The sequence below is a fragment of the Trichechus manatus genome, unplaced genomic scaffold (assembly GCF_000243295.1).
Source record: "Trichechus manatus latirostris isolate Lorelei unplaced genomic scaffold, TriManLat1.0 scaffold00092, whole genome shotgun sequence".
Lineage (NCBI taxonomy): Eukaryota > Metazoa > Chordata > Mammalia > Sirenia > Trichechidae > Trichechus > Trichechus manatus.
Genome location: NW_004444028.1, coordinates 2969694 through 2994191, shown reverse-complemented (window position 1 = coordinate 2994191; position 24498 = coordinate 2969694). Strand labels below are relative to the sequence as shown.

At 45.4% G+C, this 24498-nt stretch overlaps 1 protein-coding gene across 1 annotated transcript in view; it reads left to right on the top strand.

Moving 5' to 3' along the window:
* The first annotated feature begins 708 nt into the window (after positions 1-708).
* The window catches only part of LPP (LIM domain containing preferred translocation partner in lipoma), a 756943-nt gene continuing 733153 nt past the window's right edge, over positions 709-24498 (top strand). Inside the window, exon 1 of the mRNA XM_023736780.1 lies at positions 709-827. The gene's annotated coding sequence lies outside the window, so the exon portion shown is untranslated. The remainder of the gene's footprint in view (positions 828-24498) is intronic.

Genomic DNA, 24498 nt, shown 5'->3' with positions numbered 1-24498 from the left:
GAGGGATCAGGGCCCAGCCTGGCGGCGGTAACACCGAAGGGAGGCGGAACCCTGGTTCCGTTCCTGCTCTGTTGGGTGTATGACCCTGCGCAGGTCGTTTCTCCTCGGAGAGCTTCAGTTTTCCCATGCGTGAAGTGGACGGATTGGAAGTTGGTCCCTTGCCAGCTCTGACATCCTGTAAGTTTTGAGTCTTGCGGGGAATCCAGGGCGGGGCGCACGAGCAAGATCTTGGAAGGGGATTCCATGGTACGATCTGTTCCGCACAGGTTCAGCGCCCGAATTTGGCGCCGTAATAGCAGAGCAAGCTCCCCCGAGTCTCCTGCAGCCCCTGGACTCGGGCCGCTTCCTCCTTCTACGTCTCCTTCCTCTTCCTCCAGTGCAGGCAAAGCCTCCACACCTCCCTTCTTCCCTTTCTCCTTTGCCAGCTCCCTGCATTCCCGCGTCTCCTCCTCTTCCTCCCAGGAAATTCAGTGCCCTCTGTGCGCCCACCTTTTGGGAAAGCCACTGCCCGCGGCGGGCGCCCCCTCCCCCACCAGGCGAGCGCTGCGCGGCGGCCCCACGGGCACACGCCTTCCCATACCTTACATGGACAAATGCGTGCAGGCAAAGTCAGGAATTCGGGCCCCTGACGTCAGCCTCCAGCGCTCAGGGCACCGCACGGGAGACCTAGGGGAGGGGGTGGGGAGGAAGGAGGGGGAAAGGCACCAACTAGCAGCCGCTCCAGCCTGCCGAAGTTTCACTTTTTGTCTGTGGGTTCGCTCCCGGGCCCCGCGCGAGCTTTCCCGGGATAAGTAGCTTTAGCGAGCGGGAGAGCCGGGCGCTGCAAGGTAAGGGCTGGCCGCATGGCCCCGGGCGCTGGCCGCGCTCGGCCGGGCCGGTGCGGGGCGTGGGGCCGGGCCTGCCCGGGGCCGGGGACAATGGGAGGGGGAGTGCCGGGGCACCTCCTCCTCCGTCTCTGCCTCCGCCTCCAGCCGCCGCCGCCGCCGCTGCCCCGGCCGCCTCCTCCCCGAGGTATTGTTGCAAATCTTCCTTCCTTCCCCTCACCCTCCGCCCGCCGGCGCCTCGGGAACCCCCAGCCGTCCCCGACGCGAGCGCCTCTGGGGTGGCAGGAGCGCGGAGCGCTGGGCGTGCGCCCTGCCTGGGCCGCCGGGCCCGCGGTGCGGAAGTGCCCGCTGCGGCCCAATCACGGGGTGCACGCCGTGGGGGAGGGGGCTCAGAGTGTTCGGGAAACGTCGACCCCGAGCTGGGCGGGGTTGGAGCCCTGCCCGTTGCGCCCCCAGCCCGGGCTTTTCTGGGCGCCCAGGGGGCGGGGCCACGCCCAGCTGCTTGGAGCTTTCGCGGAATCATTACAGTTGTCCTAGTGGAAAGGGCCTAGAGGCCGAGGCTTCCAAGTTTCCCATTTTACAGTCGGGGCAACTGAGGCCCACAGAGGAGGAGGCGTCCCTCAACGTCACTCACTAGAGACCGAGCCATAGTCACAATAGATGGCTCCAGACCCCTCGTCTCTTTTACTAAACGTTTCTCCAGCACCCACTGTGTGCTCGGTGCTGTGCTTGGGTTCGGCGGGTCTGAGGTGAGAGGAGGCCCAGCCCCTGCCCTCAGGGAGTGCTCAGTCAGGAGCCAAAAATCATCCAAAGTAGAAAATTCTAAGTGTTGGGGGAAAGATACGGATCAAGTATTGAAGATCTCAGGGAAAGGAGTTTGATTTTTTGGCCCGGGGAGGGGCCAGTACTAGATCTGGGCTTTTGAGGAATGGGGAGTTTTCTGAAGCCCGCCAGCGGCGTGGAGGAAGGGCTTTTCCGCAGCGGAACTGGCGGATCAGCGAGGACTAACAAAAGCGTGGGAAGTGGAGGTGAAATTAAAATATAATTGTGTTGGGGGCTTGGAGTTGGGGGGTCGGCTACATGAGACAAGATCGTCAGTGGAATTGTGCCTAGGTGCTAGAACGGGGCAGTGCCTTTGGGCGCAGAGTCCTTTGGGGATCATAAGATCTGCCCCCATTCTCTCCCCTCCCCTTCCCTCCCCTTCCCTTCTCTCCCCTCCCCTTCCCTCCTCACAGAGCCACTGCCTTCCTGTCCCCAACACCAAACAATCAGCAAAAACTCGGGATCTTCTTGGAGCTGGTTTCCTGTCCCTTTCTCTTTCTGTCCGCCACCCTTTTGTAAATTGCCTGTCTCCCCAATAGAACTCATTCTCACTAAGGTGTTAGTGACTTAACGACTTAACCCTCCCAGCATCTGTGCGTTTTAAGAAAGTCTTAAAGTGAAGGGAGGGAAATTGTGGCGAGGGGCACCTTTAGAAAGCAGCTAATTCTCCATCCCATCCTCACTTGCCCCTACTCTTACAGATGGGGAAATAGAGGCCCAGAGAAAGCGAGAACTAGCCCTAGAGACAACTGTGATGGGGGTGTGGGAGGGGGGCGGTCAGAACTCCCAGTAGCGTTCTCTCTACCCCAGTCACTAGCCTTCCTCCTTCCAGGGTTCTCGCCAGCAGGTGAGGGCAATTAAAGGGAAGCGTGTGGATCTTGTACTTAAATCTTTGCCACCCAGGCCTTTACAGTCTAGAATCTAGACTAGTTGGACGATGAGTAGTTAAGATTAGCTGTCTGAATGAAGGGGTGCAGCCCTGGGACCTTTGGGTCAGGCAGTGCCCTCAGAGTCTGGCTCCCTTTAAGCAGGGGTGGGGCGTAGACTTGGCTTTGGGGATAATCTAGGGAAGAGAAAGAAGCTGCGCTGCTGAGCTGATTACCATGGCTGGGACGGAGCAGGACCTCTGTGGGGTAACATGTTCTGGTAGGGAGGGGATCCCTCTGGGGGAGGTTAGACGGTCAGTTCAGGCAGTAGCGTGTGGGAGAAGAGGCTTGATTATGAAGGGCCTTACAAATGCCAGGCTTGGGAAGTCATCATTGGAGGATTTGAGCGCACTGGGACACGAGGTGGATTCCAGTGAGAGAGGCAATAATTTGGCCTAAGAATATTACCAGTGAGTGTTTGTTCATTTACATTACATATATGGTAGCGCAAATGGTTAAGCGCTCGGCTGCTAACTGAAAGGTTGGGGGTTTGAACCCACCTAGCGGCAGTGCGGGAGCCGGGAAAGACCTGGCCATCTGCTTCCATAAAGCTTACAGCCAAGAAAACCCTATGGGGCAGTTTTACTTTGTCACATGGGGTCACCAATAGTCAAAATTGGCCGGATGGCACCTAACAACAAGAACATTATGTGTTAATGGCAAATATAAAATTTTATAGCAGGTTCCTTATTTTATTGAGACAAATAAATTGTATTTCATCAATTCTAAAATATATTTTTTTCAAATTTTACCATCACTGAAATTGGGATGTCTTATAATCATGGATGGGTGATATTTAAGCAGTTTTCTTTTTTATTCTGAATTGATAATGGTACGTCTTACAATTAATGACTTAGATTTGGTAACATTTGTTAATCATACCCTTTATGAGTATACAGTGTTTTGTGCTTTATAAAATACTCTGCAGTCAGATATTCCGTTTCAATCTCAAAAATTCCCTGAGAGGCCTGGGGGCACAGTCATCTCCATTTTAATGCTTGTCCAAGGTCATGCAGTTAATGAGGGATGTGCTCAGAACTGACACTGGATGTTAGTATGTGACTTCATCCTGCTGTGGAGCTAATGGGTTAAATGGAAATGAGGGGAAAGGGATTGGATTTGATTTCAGAACCATGGTTTAAGATGCTGGAGAGATGGGGTTTTGGCCAAGGGCAGAATGTAGGTCATGAGGACTTGGGAAGACGCTCTTAGCAGAGAGATTTGCTGCATTAAATAGAAAATGGACAGAGAGATAGAAAATGTCGTCTAACACTGGAAAACCACATGAATGGAGTCCAGCTATTTTCACTCTGAAAGGAGAAGAGCAGGGCGTGAAGCACACACGTTTTGGGGCTTACCTCCTGTGTGCCAGGACCTTGGCTAGGCCCTGGGAGTACAGAGATGAGGAGGACATGGCCCCTGTCTTTGAAGAACACATAGGGGTGTGTGTGTGTGGGGGGGGGGGGCGTGGTCAATGGCCTAAGTGCTGTGATAGGGGCATGTTTTGGCTGCTTTGCACTGAGGAAGGGTTACGTCAGGGAAACCATCACAGAGGTGGTGGTGTCTGACCTGAATCTTTTGGGTGAAATAGGAGTTGCCCACTGGAAGGACAAAGATGGATCTGTTAGGCAAAGGTAGCAGCACATACAGATGTAGGGAAGAAGGTGTTTTGTTCTTGAGGCTGTGTTTTGAGTGGCCAGCAGGAAGGAGGCTCTGGGACATGAAGAAAGGAAGGACTTTTATTTTTGCTAAGTAGGGTTAAATTTATGTCATAGGCTATGCAGGTCATTAGATGGTTCTCTAGAGATTCACATGAGAACAAGGCCCGGCAGGGGCTCGAGAACCATGTCCTTGGGATTCGAAATTTGGATGGTAATGCAGGAGCCATAGTAACACATTTATTAACTGTCTGAGTGAACCTCAGACTTTTACCTGGGCCAGTAATTATGAGCTCATAGCTGAGTCTGTGCTTTGGTGGGTGGGGACTTTTCCTGGAATATGGCATTGGAAGGCTGCGCCTTGCTAAAAGAAAGCACCGTGAAGAAGGGGGAGGTAAAGTGGTGCTGCATGCAGTAAGCTAGTGTTTGGGTGGTATGGGCCTGAAGGTGTAGACGAGGCAGAGAACATGAGGGTGAGGGGAAGGGGGAGGAGGGAATGGAAGTGTATCTTGGAGTCTGCTGTAGGCAGCCCAGATACTTGGAGGAAATGGTGCATTTCTAATGCAGTTCACAGAAGTGAAATAGGACATGGGTATATCAATGGGGATTTCACCTCTCTTGACTTTCTGTAAATAGGGTGCTTAGGTGGCTGGAGGGGTAATAGGATTAATGTTTAGAAGCAGCTAATCCACAGAGTTGGGGCTAGAAAATGCTTATCTTCCTATTATTCTTCCATAATAATAATATTTTGAAATTTTTTTGAGTGTTTAATGTGTGCTTATGTAATTCTCATACTGATTCATTAAAATAGACATTATGATTATCAGTCTCATTTTGCAGATGAGAAAATGAGTTTGGAGAGGTTAAATAAGGTCACACAGTTCCTAAGTGACATGGCCAAGTTTCGAGCCTTTGTCTCATCTGTAGCCATGTCACCACTGTCTCTGCTCGTACCCAAGAAGAGTTCAAATCAACATTGTTTATCAGCTCCTTCCTTGGAATTAATTTAGCACACATCCATTGGGCATGGGCAAATAGGCTTCTTAATTCCACCCTGATGCTGCTCTAGCCCCTTCTTCTCTCTTAAGTTGCTGTAATTCCTCTGCCCTTTGGGTGTCTTCTCTCTCTTTGCCCGACTGGAGAGGACAGAGCTTCTAGTAAATCATCTGCTCCTCCTACCCAAACCCCCCTCCCCAGTCCCTTGTAGTGATAAGGATTTGATGTATTCCTATAGATAGGCAGTTGGGGCAATAACATAACCAAGTAGGGAAGTGATAGTGGGTCTTGATCTCAGTCATTTCTCTTGATCTCATGACGCCTACGTCCAATGTTAGATGTTCTCTGGAGTTGAACGAAAAAGCTCCTGATGGATCCTGCTTTTCCCTGGGTCATGCTGACCCCCTCCTCCAAGAAGATTTTCTAGCTCTTAGGTCTTCAGAGTGTCAACTAAAGTCCTTCCTGGAGCCTTCCTGTGTCAGCAGGGTCCTTTGCATCTTGAGGACTCACCAATAAAGACACGAATGGGCTGCTGCCCTGGACGTTTATAGTCTGGTGAGAGGGGGCAGACCCTGGGAATGGCATCCAGCAAAGTGCATAAGACCTTGACTTTCTCACCTATGGTGCCCTGAAGATGTTCAGTAATTGTTAAATGAATGAACAATGTTACAGAAACAGTATAGCATGGTTCGCCGCCTGACTTTATATATTTGTCTTTGCCTCTCTCCTCTCTACTTTAAAATATACTTCATGGAGATAGCAACCATGTCTACTTGGTTAATGGCCATATTCCCAGTGCACATGGTAGATGCTCCAGAAATATTTGTTAGATGGAGAAAAGAATTGATGTAGTTTGTTGTAACCACAGGATAGTAATGATGGGGGAGAGGGACTGTTTCTACTGCACCAGATGCTTGGGCCTATGGGTAATTGCAATTGAAGCTGTGTTTTCCGTCTTTCCTCACTAGCCAAGTGGCTGTATTGTCCTCGAATATTCCTGTTTTCTTAATCCATGCCTTTACTTACACTGTTTTCTCTACCTGGAGTTGCTGGCTCTCCATCTCTGCTGGTTAGAATCCTATGATCCTTGCAGGTCTAGGTTAAAATTCACTTTATGTCATGAAGCCATTCCCAGACTCCTTGCTCCCTTCTACCCCACATACACATGTGATCATATATACCTCCATCGCTTGTGTTCAGTTCAGTGCACGTGTGCTGAGTGATTACCACATGCCGGGCAGAAATGCTGGATACAGGCTTTACAAAGACAACTAAGACAGGCTCCCTTAAGGACCTTCACTCTAGCAAAAGAGAGAGACTGAAGTAGAATGTGTTAAGGGCCCTAACAGAGTGATGAACAAAAGACTAATGGGAGAACTAAGAAGTGTGACCAGCCGCCTGGAAGAATTGGTGAATGCTCATGGAAAAGAAGAACATTTGGGTTTGGAAGAATGAGTAGGAGTTCACTTGGTAGACAGGGGTGGAAGAACTTTCCTGGCAGAGGAACCTTGATGTGTGTGCACAGGGTTGAGACCTGAGAATGTCTGGGGAATGGAGGGTGTATTTGGAGATTACTGTTGAAGAATGCCAGTGATGGTAGCAGGGGCAGGGGGACTTTTGTTGCTTTTTGAGCCGAGGATGGCCTTGTTGGATCTGTGTTTCAGAGAACACTGATGGCAGATAGCAGGTTAAGACCAGAGGAGGGGGACTCAGCATAGGAAGCTGCTGGAATGTTCCAGGAGAGGTGATAACAGGCCTGTAACAGGTCAGCAGAGTGGGGATGGGAAGGGGGATTCCAGAAGCTATTTGCTGTTAGAATCAGATCAGGCAGCTTAGTTCCTACTCTTGTCCTACTAATTATTTACTAGCTTATTAGCCTTGGCTGGAAGAAACTATTTTATGGGCACCAACGTTTGTAGGCAGTAGGAGAAGCAGCAAGAGGGTAGTCAGTCCCTGTCTTAAAAGCATTTAGAGATCACTGAGTGGACTGGGGCCCTGGTGGTCAGAGTGACCTGATCCCTCATTGTACAGGTGAGGAAACTGAGGCTCTGAGCAGAGGACAGACTTGCTCACAGTCACACCAAACGGTATGGTTCTGGCATGGCCCTCAGTCCCAGGCCAGCCCTCTCTCCAAGGCATTTTTGAGTCTCACTTTCTGCTATGCCCGACATGTTCCTTGCCCCCACCCCCGCCCCCCAGGGGCTTTGCTTTGGAGAATTTTGAGAGGGAATACAACTTGGAAATCTTTATGTTCTTGGGCTTACACCTTGTGCTTTGCACTTTGAAAACAAAGTGATTAAGGTGGTTCAGTTTGAGTGTGTGTGTGGTTTGGGAATTTATTTATGTTTCCGCCATTTATGTCCCATGACTTGTTGGGAAGAACCAAGCTTCTGACTCCATGCTAACTCCAAGGTTTCCTGCATAGTGGTAAGCCACCCTGTCCCTTTTAGATATACTTGTGGTTGATTGCCTTAAGATTATCGGGCTGCCAGTCTTAGATGAATTATAGGGTAGATTCTCCTGTTTCTCTGGCCCTCTTAAATCTACCCATCACAACCCATCTCACAGAACCTGTTGGTATTTTATAGCCATTCCGAGCACTTTTTATGTGACAGCTGCATTTTATATTTTTATTACTTCCCATTTGCAATCGGTCATGGATTGAATTGTGTCCCCCAGAAAATGTGTGTAGCAACTTGGCTAGGTCATGATTTCCAGTATTGTATGGTTGTGTTATCTCATGTTATTTCCTTATGTGTTGTAAACTCTATCACTGTGATGAGGTTATACTGATGAGGTTGACAAGATTAGATAGAGTCTTAATGCAATCTCTTTTGAGATATAAAAAAGAGAAGCGAGCAGAGACACATGGGAACCTCACACCACCAAGAAAGTAGTGCCGGGAGCAGAGCGCGTCCTTTGGAACTGAGGTTCCTGTGCAGAGATGCTCCCAGACCCAAGGAAAGACTGATGTATCACAAGGACCTTTCTCCAGAGCCGACAGACAGAGAAAGCCTTCTCCTGGAGCTGATGCCCTGAATTTGGACTTGTAGTCTACTGGACTATGAGAGAATAAAATTCTCTTTGTTAAAACCATCCACTTGTGATATTTCTGTTGGAGCAGCGCTAGATGACTAAGACACAATCCAAGAGATGGGTTGGTAGGATCAGTCTTGTCTTGCAGAGTGTGGGGTAGAGCTCAGGAATGAAGAAACTTTCCCACTGGCCCTGGAGAATCAAACTCCCATCTCCCAGACGCCTGTCCTGCTCCTTCTGCAAGTGAGCATGAGATAATTGACATGAAAGCCCTTAGCAAGGCCTATACATAGGTGAGAAACCATTATTATTTCATTGTGTACTAATTAGTAGTATTAGCTGCCTATCTGCTAGGCTTTGGAAGGCAAGACTGAGAATCAGGTTGAGGACAGAGAAGCCCGAGGGTTTCACCATGCTGTCTTTTTGGCAGTGCCATCACCAGCATGTTTTGGTGTAGGGAAAACAAAGACCAGTGTGTTTGAGCCACCCACTAGCCCATTGATCTTAAGCAAGATCTGAACATCCCTGAGCCTCAATTACCTTTGCAAAATAGAGATGATGTGATATATCACAGTGCTGATGTGAGAACCGGAGAAATTTCTGTGACAGTGACAGTGCTTCATAAATGGTAATGCAGTGTATACATGTGGCCAGGATTCTTTTCATCATGGCATTCTTGTGCCAAGTGCGTTGTCCAGCACACATTGATGGCACCTTACTCTACTGGTGGAAATCATGGGATTTAGACCCAGACAACTCCAAATTCAAGTCTTATCTCTGACACTTAATAGAGAGGGTGGGGTGGTCACAGGCACTTTTTGGTATGCCCACTTATTTTCTCTTTAGACCTCTTATTAATGTGGCCACCACTGTTGAGAATAGTTTGGTCTGCAAAGTGGGCTGAGCACCAGAGACATTCACTGGCATTTCCAGGTTGTGAGATGGTTCACCTCCAGTGAATGGCTGTACGGTGTCCCTTCTTCTGCCACGACCACTCCATTGTTGTTTGGATTTTGTCTGTGTTGTGTTTGTTTTTCAGCCCTGTAGGGTCTGTACTAATTGCTTGTGTTTGGCGTCACGTTATGGGACGAAAGTCACCTGTAGTTCAACCAAAAAGCTAGTGCCACATAGTGGAGCCAGAACTTCCTCAGAAACTTGTGAGGGAGCCTTTCCTGGGGCCTTTAAGCATGAGGATCAGGGTATGGTGGGATTATTTCACTGACCTTCAGGAAGTACGCTTTGGCCTCGCCCCATCCCCAGGATGGTCATTCTGTGTGCTGTTGCCATTGTCAGAATTCCTTTGTCAGTTAGGCCATCAACCAGCCACTCAGCTGCCCCCTTGCAGAGGGCTTCAGCAGGTCCTCTACCTTCTCCTGCTTGGGGGAATATGGGCATGGACATATGCAGTGAGAGAACATTCTTCGGATGTTGAGATAGTCCCGTCCTTAACCTTGACCTTAATTTCCTTATCTGTAAAAATGGCTAGAGCAACAGTATCTACTTCACAGGTGGAGTGACTGTACTTTCTGGTTTGCCTAGGACAATGCTGGTTGATGCTTGTGTCCACGTGTGGTTATTAATAGTGTCCTCTTTCACTCTCAGAGGTGAGTGTTAAGTGAGACAGCGCACAAAAATCCACCGTTTTTGTTAGAGGAGATGCTAAGTGCTCAAGAAATGTTTGTTAGGAGCTACTTTTATAGAGGCAAAGTTCGAGAGAGTTTGGAGGGGATGCCCAAACTGTAGGCATGCATAGTTTATAAGAGTTGATAAAACATGGTAATATATATCTAGAATATAAGAAACTTCCACGAGAGAGATACAATGAAGGACCTATGGAAAATGCATGTCCACTGGAGTATGTGGTGAAGCTCTGTGGAGGTGCTGTGGCTTGAGTTGGATTGAAGGACTTGAAGCCTTAGACCAAGATGTGAGGAGCAGCTAAGATTGCTCTGGCTACCATCAGCCAAGAAATGAAATTAATTTCTGCCCACGTGTGTGCTTTAGCTGGGTTTCGGAATCTTTTATTTTTCAGCTATTATTTCCTGCCTGAATCCATTATTTCCCATCTTGATAATGCTTTCTAACTATAACTCTGGGATCTCAAGGCTGTACTAAATTCTGTGCCAAGAGGGCACCAGAGTGACCTGTACTTATTCTTAATGGATTTCCACTGAAGATGGTTATTGTTTGTTTCCCAGGAAGAAGAAGAAGGGGGGAAAAAAAACTAGCTTGGCACCTGGAGCTTCTGTCTAGTTTCTCATGAAAACAAATCATTTTCATGTAACGGTGAGGCGCCACCCGAAGGGCAAGGTGTGCCCTGAGTCATCGGGAAGGCAAACCTTGCTGTGCTGTTGTCACCTTTTCTTAGAATGAGGTGAAAGGTAGGTCAGCTTTCCTGTAGTCTGGACATTTTCACCCTGAAGCTCTCTCCTCTTGCAGTGGTTTAATTACTTTTGTGTGTGGTGTTTCTAGCCATGGTCTTGTAACTCCCACCCCGGTGGTTGTGTGATAGGGTAATTGTGGCCTACCAATGGGATTGGTCAGTTTTGCCTTAAAAGAGAGCAAATTGCAGAGCAGAAAGGAGAAAGTCACCGCCAACAAGGAAGGAAAGAGCAGCAGGAAAGACCCATCAACAGAGACCAGTCAGCAGGAGGCAGCGTGGTGGGCTTCCTGGCCCATGGAGAGAGGAAGCTGAGTGCCTTTGACTGAAGGCCAGGGAGAGGCGTGCCTGCAGTCATGGCTGGGGAGAGGCTATCCTGATGGAAGAACTGTATCCTGAATGTTCTTGAGCCTGAACTGTAACTGTTACTTCCCTAATAAACCCCATAATTGTGACTATGGTCTGTGAGTTCTGTGTGGCCATTGCAATGAATTATCGAACCCAGTATAGAGTGCTGTGGGAGGGACGGTTGGTGTCAGAATTAGTAAAGGTGAGCGAGAGAAGGCATGTCTGACCTCCACCTCGTGGGAATCAGCCTTGGGCTGTTGATCTTGATTCTCCTTTTCCCATGTGGGGAGGAGGTCAGATACTGCCCTCAAGCTGTTTTTACACCTCTCCTTGGCCACAACCTGGCAACCTCACTTGAAGGAAGCAACGGCACTTGAAGGACATTCTGAAGGACATTCTGATAATAGTAATAATCGATGGACAGGGCTTTAAACATACAGGTGCCCATTAATTTGACACATTCATTTGACACCACATGCCATGTATACCTGTGAATGAGTGAGTGAAGCTCTAATCTGGGCTTTGGGTGCTGTGTGATCCTTGCCTTCAAGGAGGTCATGTGAACAATCAAGATAGGATGTAAAAGTTTGTGCAGCTATCCAGTTATGCCAGCACCATTTGTTAAGGAGACTGTCTTTCCCCCGATTAACGGACTTTGGGCCTTTGACAAACATCAGCTGCTCATAGGTGGATGAATTTATGTCTGGATTCTCAATTCTGTTCCTGTGGTCTATGTATCTTGTTGTACCAGTACCAGGCTGTTTTGACTACCGTGGCAGTAAAATAGGTTCTAAAATCAGGTAGTGTGAGGTCTCCCACTTTGTTCTTCTTGAGTAATGCTTTACTTATCTGGGGCCTCTTCCCTTTCCATATGAAGTTGTTGATTTGTTTCTCCATCTCATTAAAAAATGCCATTGGAATTTGCATTGGGATTGCATTGTATCTGTAGATCGCTTTGGGTAGAAATGGACATTTTCACAATGTTGAGTCTTCCTATCCATGAGCAAGGTATGTTTTTCCACTTACGCAGGTCTCTTTTGGTTTCTTGCAGTAGTGTCTTGTAGTTTTCACAGTATAGGTCTTTTATGTCTCTGGTTAGACGTATTCCTAAGTATTTTATTTTCTTGTGGGCTATTGTAAATGGTATTGATTTGGTGATTTCCTCTTCAAGGTTCTGTTTGTTGATGTAAAGGAATCCAACTGATTTTTGTGTGTTTATCTTGTATCCTGAAACTTTGCTGAAATCTTCTATTAATTCCAGTAGTTTTCTTGCAGATTCTTTGGGGTTTTCTGTGTATAAGATCATATCATCTGCAAATAGAGATACTTTGACTCCTTCACTACCAATTTGGGTGCCCTTTATTTCTTTTTCTAGCCTAATTGCTCTGGCTAGGACCTCCAGCACAGTGTTGAATAAGAGTGGTGATAAAGAGCATCCTTGTCTGGTTCCCGTTCTCAAGGGGAATGCTTTCAAAGTCTCTCCATTTAGGATGATGTTGGCTGTTGGCTTTGTATAAATGCCCTTAATTATGTTGAGGAATTTCCCTTCTACTCCTATTTTATTGAGAGTTTTTATCATGAATTGGTGCTGGAGTTTGTCAGATGCCTTTTCTGCATCGATTGATAAGATCATGTGGTTCTTGTCTTTTGTGATGGATTACATTGTTGTTTTTCTAATGTTGAACCATCCCTGCATACCTGGTATAAATCCCACTTGATCATGGTGAATTATTCTTTTGATATGTTGCTGAATTCTATTGGCTAGAATTTTGTTAAGGATTTTGCGTCAATGTTCATGAGAACTTTGGTCTGTAATTTTCTTTTTTTGGGGTGTCTTTATCTGGTTTTGGTATCAGGGTTATGCTGGCTTCATAGAATGAGTTTGGGAAAAGGAGAATCAAGATCAACTACAATGAGATATTATCTCACCCCACGAGGGTAGCATTAATCCCCAAAACACAAAATAATAAATGCTGGAGATGTTGTGGAGAAACTGGAACACTAATACACTGTTGTTAGGAATGTAAAATGGTACAACCACTTTGGATGTCAATTTGGCGCTTCCATAAAAAGCTAGAAATAGAAGTACCATATGATCCAGCTATCCCGCTCCTTGGAATATATCCTAGAGAAATAAGAGCCATCACATGAGTAGATATATGCACACCCATGTTCATTGCAGCACTGTTCACAATCGCAAAAAGATGGAAACAACCTAGGTGCCCATCAGCGGATGAATGGATAAACAAATTATGGTATATCCACACAGTGGAATACTATGCAACGATAAAGAACAGCGATGAAGCCGTGAAACATCTTATAACGTGGAGGAATCTGGAGGGCATTATGCTGAGTGAATTTAGTCAGTCACAGGATAAATATTGTATAAGACCACTGTTATAAGAACTCAAGAAAAGATTCAAACACAGAAGAAAACATTCTTTGATGGTTAAGAGGGTGAGGAGGGAGGGTGATGGTTATTTACTAACTATATAGTAGATAAGAATTAGATTAAGGGAAGGACAGCACACACTACAGGGGAAGTCAGCACAACTGGGCTAAACCAAAGCTAAGAAGTTTCCTGAATACAATCAAACGCTTTGAGGGACAGAGTAGCAGGGGTAGGGGCCTGGGGACCCATGCTTTCAGGGGACATCTAGGTCAATTGGCATAACAAAGCTTATTAAGAAAATGTTCTGCATCCTACTTTGGTGAATGGCATCTAGGGTCTTAAAAGCTTGCAAGTGGTCATCTAAGATGCATCAATTGGTCCCAACCACCAGGAGTAAAGGAGAATGAAGAACACCATAGACACAAGGAAAGTAGTAGCCCAAGAGACAGAAAGGGCCACATAAACCAGAGACCTCATCAGCCTGACACCAGAAGAACTAGATGGTGCCTGGCTACCACCAATGACCACCCTGACAGGGAAGACAACAGAGAGCCCAGATGGAGCGGGAGAAAGGTGGGGTGCAGAACTCAAATTCCAGTAAGAAGTCCAGACTTAATGGTCTGTCTGAGACTGAAGGAACCCCAGAAAGCATGGCTCCCGGATTCTCTTAGCCCAGAACTAAGTTTCCACGGCCAACTCTTCAGACAGGGATTGGACTGCACCATAAAGTGATACTCGTGGGGAGTATGCCTCTTAGCTCAAGTAGATACAAGAGACTAAACGGGCAGCTTCTGTCTGGAGGTGAGATGGGAAGGCAGAGAGGGTTAGGAGCTGGTTGAATAGAAATGGCGAATTAGGGGTGAAAAGGAGGAGTGTGCTGTCACAGTATGGGGAGAGCAGTTGGGGTCACATAGCAATGTGTGTTTCAATTTTTGTATGAGAGACTAACTTGAAATGTAAACTTCATTTAAACTTCAACAACAACAACAAAAAAGAAATAGTTTGTGCGGAAAATATATGGTGGCTCTGACTGGACAGTGAGCAACTCTAGAGACCTGGGAAGAGCTTCACCGATGAAAACACCATCATTTGATCTGAGCCTTGAAGGATGAGTAGAAATTTGGTGGAGGAGGAGAGTCATAGGGAGATAACCAGAAAGGGAAATAGCCTGGACAGAGACATGGAGGTGAGAAAGTGCATGGCAGCTTGGAAAATTGGAGTCTTTGGTGTGGACTGCATAGGAGAGGCTTGGTAAAGTGGAGGGTCAGCGAAAAAGAGGAAGACTTTCAAGGAGATGAGTTGACACAATGGCTGCAACAGTGGGCTCAAGCATAGCAAAGATTGTGAGGATGGCACAGGACCGTTCTGTTGTACGCAGAGTAGCTATGAGTCGGAAATTGCTTGACGGCACCTAAAACACATATAATAGGCCAGCAAAGTAGGTTGGGCATAGATTATGAAGGGCCTTGATAGCTACACTGAGGAGCTGAGATTGTATTCTGAGAGGAGCATCAAGTAGGGAAGTGAAGTGACTGGATCTGTGCTTAAGGAAACTAATTGGTTATGATGTGCTGGATGTATGGCAGAGGAGGATACAAGAGATAACGAGAGGTATTGGAATAGCCCAGGCAGAAGATAAAGGGAAGCTAAATTATGGTTGAAGCAATGGATATGAAAGATATTTCACAGGTAGAATTGAGATCACCCAACCTTTTCGTTTTTCACAAGAGGAAACCCAGGTCTGGAGAAGGTGACACACCCAAAGTCACACAACCCTAGTCCCAGCATAATCCTCAGGTGATCCCATTCCCTGTTAGTGTCAAAAGGGTAACTGTGGATGTTTGTGGTGATAGCTTTTTTTTCCAAGAGGAAGATCTTTGCCCCTTTCTGTCTTTTATGGATTACATGAAACGTCTTCATTCTGAATGGAATTGGCGGTTTCCTGAGCGATGGAATTTCTAGTCACTGGGAATATTCTGGCAGTGACTGGTGGGGATGTTGTAGGAAAAATTAAGGCATTGGTTGGAGACTTAGAATGGATGGTCTTTGAGTCAACTCTATTTTTTTTTTTTTTAATTCCTGGGAAAAGATACTTATAACAGTCTTATCCAGGGTCCTTGATTCATTTGGTTCCTCAGAATCATTTTAGTCAAATCGGAAAACAGGCAGAGAGAGTTAAAAATGGATGATGGGGATCTTAATATCAGTCAGCTGTAGTACATGTAGAGAAATGAGGGGAACAACCATTATGGTGCCAATAAATTAACAGTCACATACCAGGGAGATCTTGTGGACCAGGCCAGCCTGCATGATCCTGATCAAAATGGATCCACAAATTGTAATTATGACACTTTCTATCAGTTGCCATTTTTATAGGGCTTTACCATTCACCATTTTTCCCCCTGAAACTTACCTTGGTTAATTGTTGTGCTAATCGTGAAGGGTAGTTATCACTGTTGTCCAAATTTTATTGATCAGAAACTTGAGGCTGGGAAAGGTTGAGTGACTTTTCCAGGTCCCAAGCTAGTTGGACGTTGAACCAGGACTTAGTTTTCTCATAGTTTCCTCCTATCCCCAGTCTGTGAAGATTTCTGGATCAGAGTCTAGCTTTTGTTCATGTTTATATCCTCAGTATCCATTGTGGATCCTGATATGTGGTAAGAATTTAATAAATGTTTATTGAATGACCATATGAATGAATAACGGAGGAAGAAATGACCACGTAAGTTTTAAGAGTATCTTTCGTAATAAAAAAATAATTGAGCTCCTCTAAAGGACCAATCTGTTATTAAAGGAAACTGAAAAATACCTCATTTACAATCATTTACTCAACTTCATAGAAAACAAAACAAAACTCTTTTATCCAAATAGAGCTGTGATGGTCTCTTTTGAGACCAAAACTCTAATCTTAAACCCCCAGTGTGTGCATGCATTTTAATATATGATGTTTTTTTCAATTAATATTATTATAAAGAAACTCATCCTTGTTTTTGCCAGGTTTTATATTTATTTTTTATGTGACTAAAGATTTGTTGAAATTGATAAGTCTTAATCATTGCCCATTGTGGGCACTGGAGAGTTTTCTTCCCCCACCCGCCCTCCCCGGGATGAAATACAACTCAACATGCTAAAAAATGCAGTGACCAGCATTTATGGACAACTAGCTTTTACTCCCTTCTAAATTATTTCCTGGAGTCCTTGGGTGGTGCAAATGGTTAATGTGCTTGGCTGCTGTCATGGATTGAATTTTGTCCCCCCAAAATATGTGTCAACTTGGCTAGGCCATGATTCCCAGCATTGTGTGGTTGTCCTCCATTTTGTGATCTGATGTAATTATCCTCTGTTTTGTGATATGTTGTGAATCCTGTCTTCCTGATGTTAATGAAGCAGGGTTAGGTTATGTTAATGAGGATTAGGTTATGTTTGTTATGTAAATAAGCAGGATTAGAGTGAGGTGTATCTTGAGTCACATTACTCTTTCTTAAGTCATCACCCTTACTCAAGTCACATGCTTACTTGAGTCACACCTTCTGTCTTACAAGAGATAAAAGGAGAGAGAAGGGAGCAGAGAGAGAGGGACCTCATTACCACTAAGAAGAAGAGCCAGGAGCAGAGCGCGTCCTTCGGACCTGGGATCCCTGCGCTGAGAGCCCCTTAGACCCAAGGGAAGATTGATACCAAGACACATGGAGATCTCCAAGGAACTCTGGACCCACAGATGTTGAAAGGAGACAAGGATCTTCCTCCGGAGCCAATATATATAGAGAGCCTTCCCCTAGAGCTGGCACCCTGAATTTGGACTTCTGGCATCCTAAACTGTGAGAGAATAAATGTCTGTTTGTTAACACCATACACTTGTGGTATTTCTGTTATAGCAGCACTATATAATTAGACAGCTGCTATCCAAAAGGTTGCTGATTTGAGTCCACCTAGAGGTGCTCGGAAGAAAGGCCTGATGATCTACTTGTGAAAAATCAGCCATTGAAAACCTATGGAGCACAGTTCTATTCTGACACAAATGGGGTTGCCGTGAGTTGGAGTTGACTTGACAATAACTGGTTTTAGATCTTAGATCTTAAATAAATGTCTATTGACTGGCTAGATAAGTTTTAAGTTCTTTCAGAGGAGAATTGTAGGGACAAAAGTATTGAATGTTTTAATTACTTTTCATATCAGTCGCCACCCAGGTTCCAGAAAGACTACTAATTTGCAGAGTTATTAGCAGTGTGTGAATCTACTTATTTCTCTGTATCTTTACTATTATTTAATTTTATACCTTGTATTTGTCTTTGTAAGAAATAATCTTTCATTAATGCTTTAATTTGCATCCCTTTTCGTTACTGACAAAATTTCTCAAGTTGTGTTTTAGTGTTTGTGTTTTCCTCTTGGGTGAATTGTCAAATGACAACATTTAAAAATGGTCCAGGGTGGAGAAGCTTGGTATGAAAGGACTAAAAATGTTTGAAGTTGTGCATTTCCTAAGCTTTACTTTCCCCCATGCGGCTGTCAGTTTGTCGTACTATAGGGGCTTACGTGTTGCTGTGATGCATTACATTGGGCAAATCTGCTGCAGAAGATCTCGTTAAAGCGTTAAAAAGCAGAGATGTTACTTTGAGGACTAAGGTGCGCCTGACCCAAGCCGCCCCTCATACGTATGTGAAAGCTGCATAATGAATAAGGAAGACCAAAGAAGAATTGACACCTTTGAATTATGATGTTGGCAAACAATATTGAATGTACCATGAACTGCCAGAAGAACGAACAAATTTGACTTGGAAGAAGTACAACCAGAATGCTCATTAGAAGTGAGGATGGCGAGACTTTAATGTCACATACTTTGGACATGTTATCAGGAGGGACCAGTCCCTGGAGAAGGACATCATGCTTGGTAGCGTAGAGTGTCAGTGAAAAAGAAGAAGACCTCCAACAAGATGGATTGACACAGTGGCTGCAACAATGGGCTCAAGCATAACAACGATTGTGAGGATGGTACAGGACCAGGCAGTGTTTCATTCTTTGTGCAGAGGGTTGCTACAAGTTGGAATCAACTCAACAGCACCTCACAACAACAACAAGCTTTATTTTATTTATGTATTCATTAGTTTGTTCAGGAAGTGTTTATTTAACACCTACTATGTGCCAGGCACTCTTCCAGGGGCTCCAGATCATAGAGAGAAAAAAATAACCTCCTAATACAACGTGAGGAGGCTGAGAGCTAGAAAAGTGAGATGAGTTATAGAGGGTCATATAGCTCCCTCCCTCCGAAGCAGATTTCTCTTGTTTTTTTTTTTTTTTTAAATCACTGTCCTTTTAAACCATGGAAACATCCTGGAAATTTCAGTATTGTGCTGTCTAAACAACATCTCCAAATTGTATCTGCTTTGAGAAAGCAGAGTCTTGATTTTTGGTTTAGAAAATGTGGTCATCTGGTTCTTCGGTCTTCTTATACGTAGCTCCTTCCTAGACCCCTCTGCCTATTATATTTTCATTCATTCTTAGATGCATAAAGTTGCATTCTTAAAACAGGATCAGAAAACAAAATAACCCCAATCCAGTCGGTGTGGATGCACTGTGAACCTTCTTGGCCTTGTTTATGGTAAATGGGAGGAACAGACGACCTATTTCCCTCTCACATAAAATAGTTTAAATTTAATAAGGCAGTTTTCCTTAGGTAATAAAAATTCTACCAACTTGCCATAACTATCTTGTTTAAAGTGAATTAAGAGCCTCATATTCCTCACTTGCAGGGTAAAATTTAATAGAACTTCAGTAAAGCATTTATTGCTTATTTAATTCAAAATTAAGTTAGTCACCACAGTTGGTAACAACCACTAAGTATTTAATTAACGTTCAGCAAACTATCTTATTAAGTCTGAATCAGATACAGACAGGTCCTGTTTATCCCCACCAGTTTGCAAACACCACTTCCCCCACCCCAAAGAGCCTTTGATTTTCCTACTGCTTTCCTCTTCTCATTTGTCATCTTCATTTTCTTCTGGTTAGTACCCAGTGTGGGTGAAGGAGGAGGAGAAGAGGCAGGAGTCTGCAATATTATGGGAACTTCCGATTTGGGGCAGAGCTGAGAAACTTGTTAGACTAACAACTCTCCAAACATGAGAATTTTGAAAAGTTGGTGACCTGGCTCAACAGCAGATTGCATAGACACAGGTTAGAAATTAAACAAAAAGATCAGTGTGCTCCATCCCATCCCATCCCATCCCACCCCATCCCACCCCATCCCACCCTACTCCATCCCACCCTACTCCATCCCATCCCGCCCCACTCCATCCCATCCCATCCCATCCCATCCTACTCCATCCCACCCCACTCCATCCCATCCCACCCCACTCCATCCCATCCCATCCCACCTCATTCTATGCCCTCCCATCCCATCCCACTCCATCCCACCCCACTCCATCCCATCCTACCCCACTCCATTCCATCCCAACTCACTCCATCCTATCCCATCCCACCCCATTCCTTCCCATCCTGTCCCACTCCATCCCATCCCATCCCACTCCATCCCATCCCATCCCATCACACTCCATCCCCTCCCATCCCATCCCACTCCATCCCATCCCATCCCATCCCATCCCATCCCATCCCACTCCATCTCATCCCATCCCACCCCACTCCATCCCATCCTATCTCATCCCATCCCATCCCACCCACTCCATCCCATCCCATCCCATTCTTCAAGAATTGTTGAGCACCTTCTCTGTGGAAGACATTTTTCTACACATTGAGGAAGATATAGAGAAGTTCATGTTGACATTTTTGATTTTCTTTTCTCATCTTAGAAACAAGAGGATTGCATTTGGTTCGTACATTCAACACGTATTTACTGATCTGCACTGTGTCAGGCACTTTGCTTGGTGCCAGGGATGCCACGATGATTCGGACAAGGTCCCTGCTCTTTAGGAGGTCACTTGATGTAGAGAGGGAGGGGTGCAGTAGTAGAAATGTTGGATAAGGTGGAACCCTGGTGGCACAGTGGTTAAGAGCTTGGTCAGCAGTTCGAGTCCACCAGCCGCTCCTTGGAAACCCTATGGGGCAGTTCTACTCTGTCCTATAGGGTCACTGTCTTAGTCATCTAGTGCTGCTATAACAGAAATACCACATGTGGATGGCTTTAACAAAGAGAAATTTATTCTCTCACAGTCTAGTAGGCTACAAGTACCAGCTCTAGGGGAAGGCTTTCTCTCTCTGTTGGCTCTGGAGGAAGGTCCTTGTCATCAGTATTCCCCTGGACAGGAACTTCTCCGCACAGGGATCCTGGCTCTGCTCCTGGCACTGTTTTCTTGGTGGTATGAGGTTCCCCTTATTCTCTGCTTGCTTCCCTTTCCTTTTGTCTCTTGTAAGATAAAAGGTGGTGCAGGCCACACCCTAGGGAAACTCCCTTTACATTGAATCAGGGATGTGACCTTAGTAAGGGTGTTACAATCCCACCCTAATCCTCTTTAACATAAAATTAAAATCACAAAATGGAGGACAACCACACAATACTGGGAATCCTGGCTCAGCCAAATTGATAACACACATTTTTTGGGGGGTGTAATTCAATCCATAACAGTCATATGAGTTGGAATCGACTCAATGGCAACAAGTTTCAATGGGTAGGAGCCTGAAGACCGCTTTAGAACGCTGTGATTCTATGAGACAGCTCCTCAAAGTGTTAAAGGTGTTCTGCGAATAAAGGGCCCTGTTGCCCACTGAGTTTGGGAAAGTCCAGATTACAATGAAATGGGTATCTTTTCTGAGCCTTTAGTAAACAAATGCACATGTGACCTCGCAAGACACCTTCTGGGAGATCTGTTTCCCAAAGTTATTTGCTCATAGAACCTCTGCATGCCCCCTTTTCTGTGGACCATTTCTTTGGGCTTAGTGTTCCAATGTGCTCTGGAGAAAGCTGCTGTGTGCCTTGGATCCTGTGGACCGACACCTCACAGTCTGGAAGGGAACTCAGGCACACACCTAAGTAACTGTGACACAAAACTAGAAGTGGTACTTGGTGTGAAAGGTGTGCAGCTAAAGTGAGTGATTTCCAATGTAGGGGCTCTGGCTGGGGTTGAGGCTGTGAAATCAGGCAGACTGTCCTCTTGGAGACGAGACCTGGGCCTCGTGGGGGAAATAGAGTTTGTATAAGCAGAGAGGCCTGGAGGATCGCCGAAGAGTCACGGGGAACAGAACAACTGTGAAATTCTGACATCACTGATTTGGTTGAGAAACTAACATAGTGATACCACTTAGACCTATTTTCTTTATAGTCCGAGTCTGGAGAGGTAAGAGGCAGCCAACTTATTTGGTGCAGAACTCTCTGCTTTAGGCTTTGTTCCAACTGAGTGACTGCCCATCTGCAGATTCATTTCTTCAAGGCGTTCTGATGCTTGGTCTGGGGCAGAGCCTCTGCCTTGTGAATCACAGTCTCTTTTATGTGTGAGTCTTGACTCTGGTGTGGATGGCTTTATTTCAGGAGATCTGGTTTTCATTTGGAGCCCTGGTGGCACAGTGGTTAAAGTGTTTGGCTGCTAACCGGGAGGTCGGTGGTTCAAACTCACCAGCTGTTCTTCAGGAGAAAGATGTGGCAGTCTACTTCTGTAAAGATTTACAGCCTTGGAAACCCTATGAGGCAGTTCTACTCTGTCTTATAATGGAAACCCTATGAGGCAGTTCTACTCTGTCCTATAATGGAAACCCTATGAGGCAGTTCTATTCTGTCCTATAGGGTGGCTCTGAGTCGGAATCGACTTGACGGTAGTGGGTTTGGTTTGGTTTTTTTTTAGTTTTGTGTTTCTATTTAGGGTTGCTATGAGTCAGAATCGACTTGGCAGCAATGGGTTTGGTTTTGGTTTGTTGGTTTCCATTTGGAGTCCCTGGATGGCACAAATGGTTAACACACTCAGTTACTAACGGAAAGGCTAGTGATTTGAACCCACTCAGAGGTGCCTCCAAAGAAAGGCCTGGTGATCTACTTCTGAAAAATCAGACATTGAAATTCCTATGAAGCGTAGTTCTACGCTGACACACATGGGGTTGCCATGAGTTGGAATCGGCTTGAAGGCAACTGGTTTGGTTTTTTTTTTAGTTTCCATTTACCCCTTCACATATCACTTCTCTGCCTTTCCTTCTTCCTCAGCTTTCCCTATTCTGGTGAATCCCCTGTGTCTTCATTTCTCATTCTTACCATCTGTATCACCCGTCTCATCTAAGACAAGCTATTCTTTTATATTCTTCCTGAAAACTCATCTGTTTCATTTAAAATAATGCTACCTCTTTTCTTTTCTCTAGTAGCAACCTGCAGATGGAACATGTAAGATAACATAGAGGATAGTCTTCAGATTTGCTCCATCATGTCATGGAAGACTTGACCACTGGTTGTGGTCTTTCAGTCTCCTGGCAGTACCCACCTTGTTGTACGTATCTGTGTGGAATGTGGCAGAGGCCAGGGAGCCAGAAGACCTGGGTTCTATTTCTGATTCCATTTTGGACTGTCTTTGCATTTTTTATTCCATCTTTCCCCTGTCTGAGCCTCAGTTTACTCATCTTCGAAATGTTAGAATTAGGCTTGGTATACTCTTAGGACACTTTAAACTAAAACACGTTGACTTTATAGGGGAATAAATAGTTTAAACATTTTCTGAAATCGGCATAAGTGAAGTCAACATGGATGATTTGGTCAAACATATATTTTTGAGCCTAGCAATATGGGGAAAAGAACAATGAGCATAGATAGCCCCATGCCTACACATAGTAGCAGTCAATGAATGTAGTTCTACTACACCATCCCTACTTCTGGATTCATTTCTTTTACAGTTGTTTCTTAGTCACACACCTCCTTTTCCTCTGCCACCCAAGCTTATCTGTTCTTTGCCTACACCCTCAGTGCTGTAAATTTGCCTCTCCTGTTCCCCAGCTGGATAGCTCCCTCTCATATCACCTCAAGAGGATTCCTTTTTCCCTTGTGGCTCTGTCCATGGAGGGTGTTCATTCTAGAACCTTCTAAAGACAAATGACTTCAGTAGTGGGGCGGATGAGGTTAGGATAGGAATCCTGGCCAGCTACAGATCTTTCCAGAGGGCTGTCTGTTCTTCAGAGCGATTTCTTTGTGAATAAAGTTGGTGGAAGAATGAGACAAAGTTTTGCCCTCTAAAAGTCCATGGTTGAGTTGAGAAGCTTACAGATTTGCTTTCTCTTTGACACTCGTTGGAAACCACAGTTGATGAGGTGCATTATAAATTGGAGAGGAAAGGTTTTTACTTTTAAGAATTGGGGAATGAACTGTTCAGTTCTCCGCATGGATTTCTGAGCCTCTAGGGAAACCGTTTTCTTGGAAAGCTCAACCTGTTTCACAGTTCTTGAAAAGGCAGCCTGGGTGTTTCACTTCACCATCTACCTGAACAGACACTTTAGGAATCAAAATTTCAGCAACCCTTCAAGAACGATGTGTCAGAGAGCTCAGGACACAGTTAGGACAAGCCCAGGGATGCCGTTCAGATATAAAGAGGCCATTGATGATGGCAGGGTGGATCGGTTCAGCTCCAGTGAAGACTTCCGGAGTTAGGGATTCACCTTGAGACCTCTTTTGTTTCCTTTTTGTGTTAATCATACTCACCTGCCAGTCTTTGTGATTAGTCCTTTGGATATTCCTAGTTGTCTATGCCTACTTGACAAATCCAGAAGCATTTTGAAAGCTTGGATCTAAATATGTAGCGCTTAAGACCATGGGCTCTGGAGCTAGACTGCCTGGATTTGCATCCTGCCTCTGCCATTAATACCACAGAATGTTACTCAAGTCCTTTTAGGTCTCAGTTGGCTCCTCCTTAATAGGGGGATTAGAAACTTACGTAAGTTGTTGTGAGGATTCAACAAGTCAGTACATATAAAGCTCTTAGAACAGAGACTGACACATAGCAAGTGTCCGATAAATACTAGCTATTGTTTTTATGTGTTATTCTTATTGAATAACAAAGTGATGATTTGGAAACGATACTAGAGATCATCTAGATGGGTGGGGCGTAGTTTTTGTTGTCTTCTTAAGTACAGTTTTAGTCTACTGGAGCGGAACCAAACGTCCCTGCCATGATCAGTGGCCTCTTTGCATCTGAACAGTATCCCT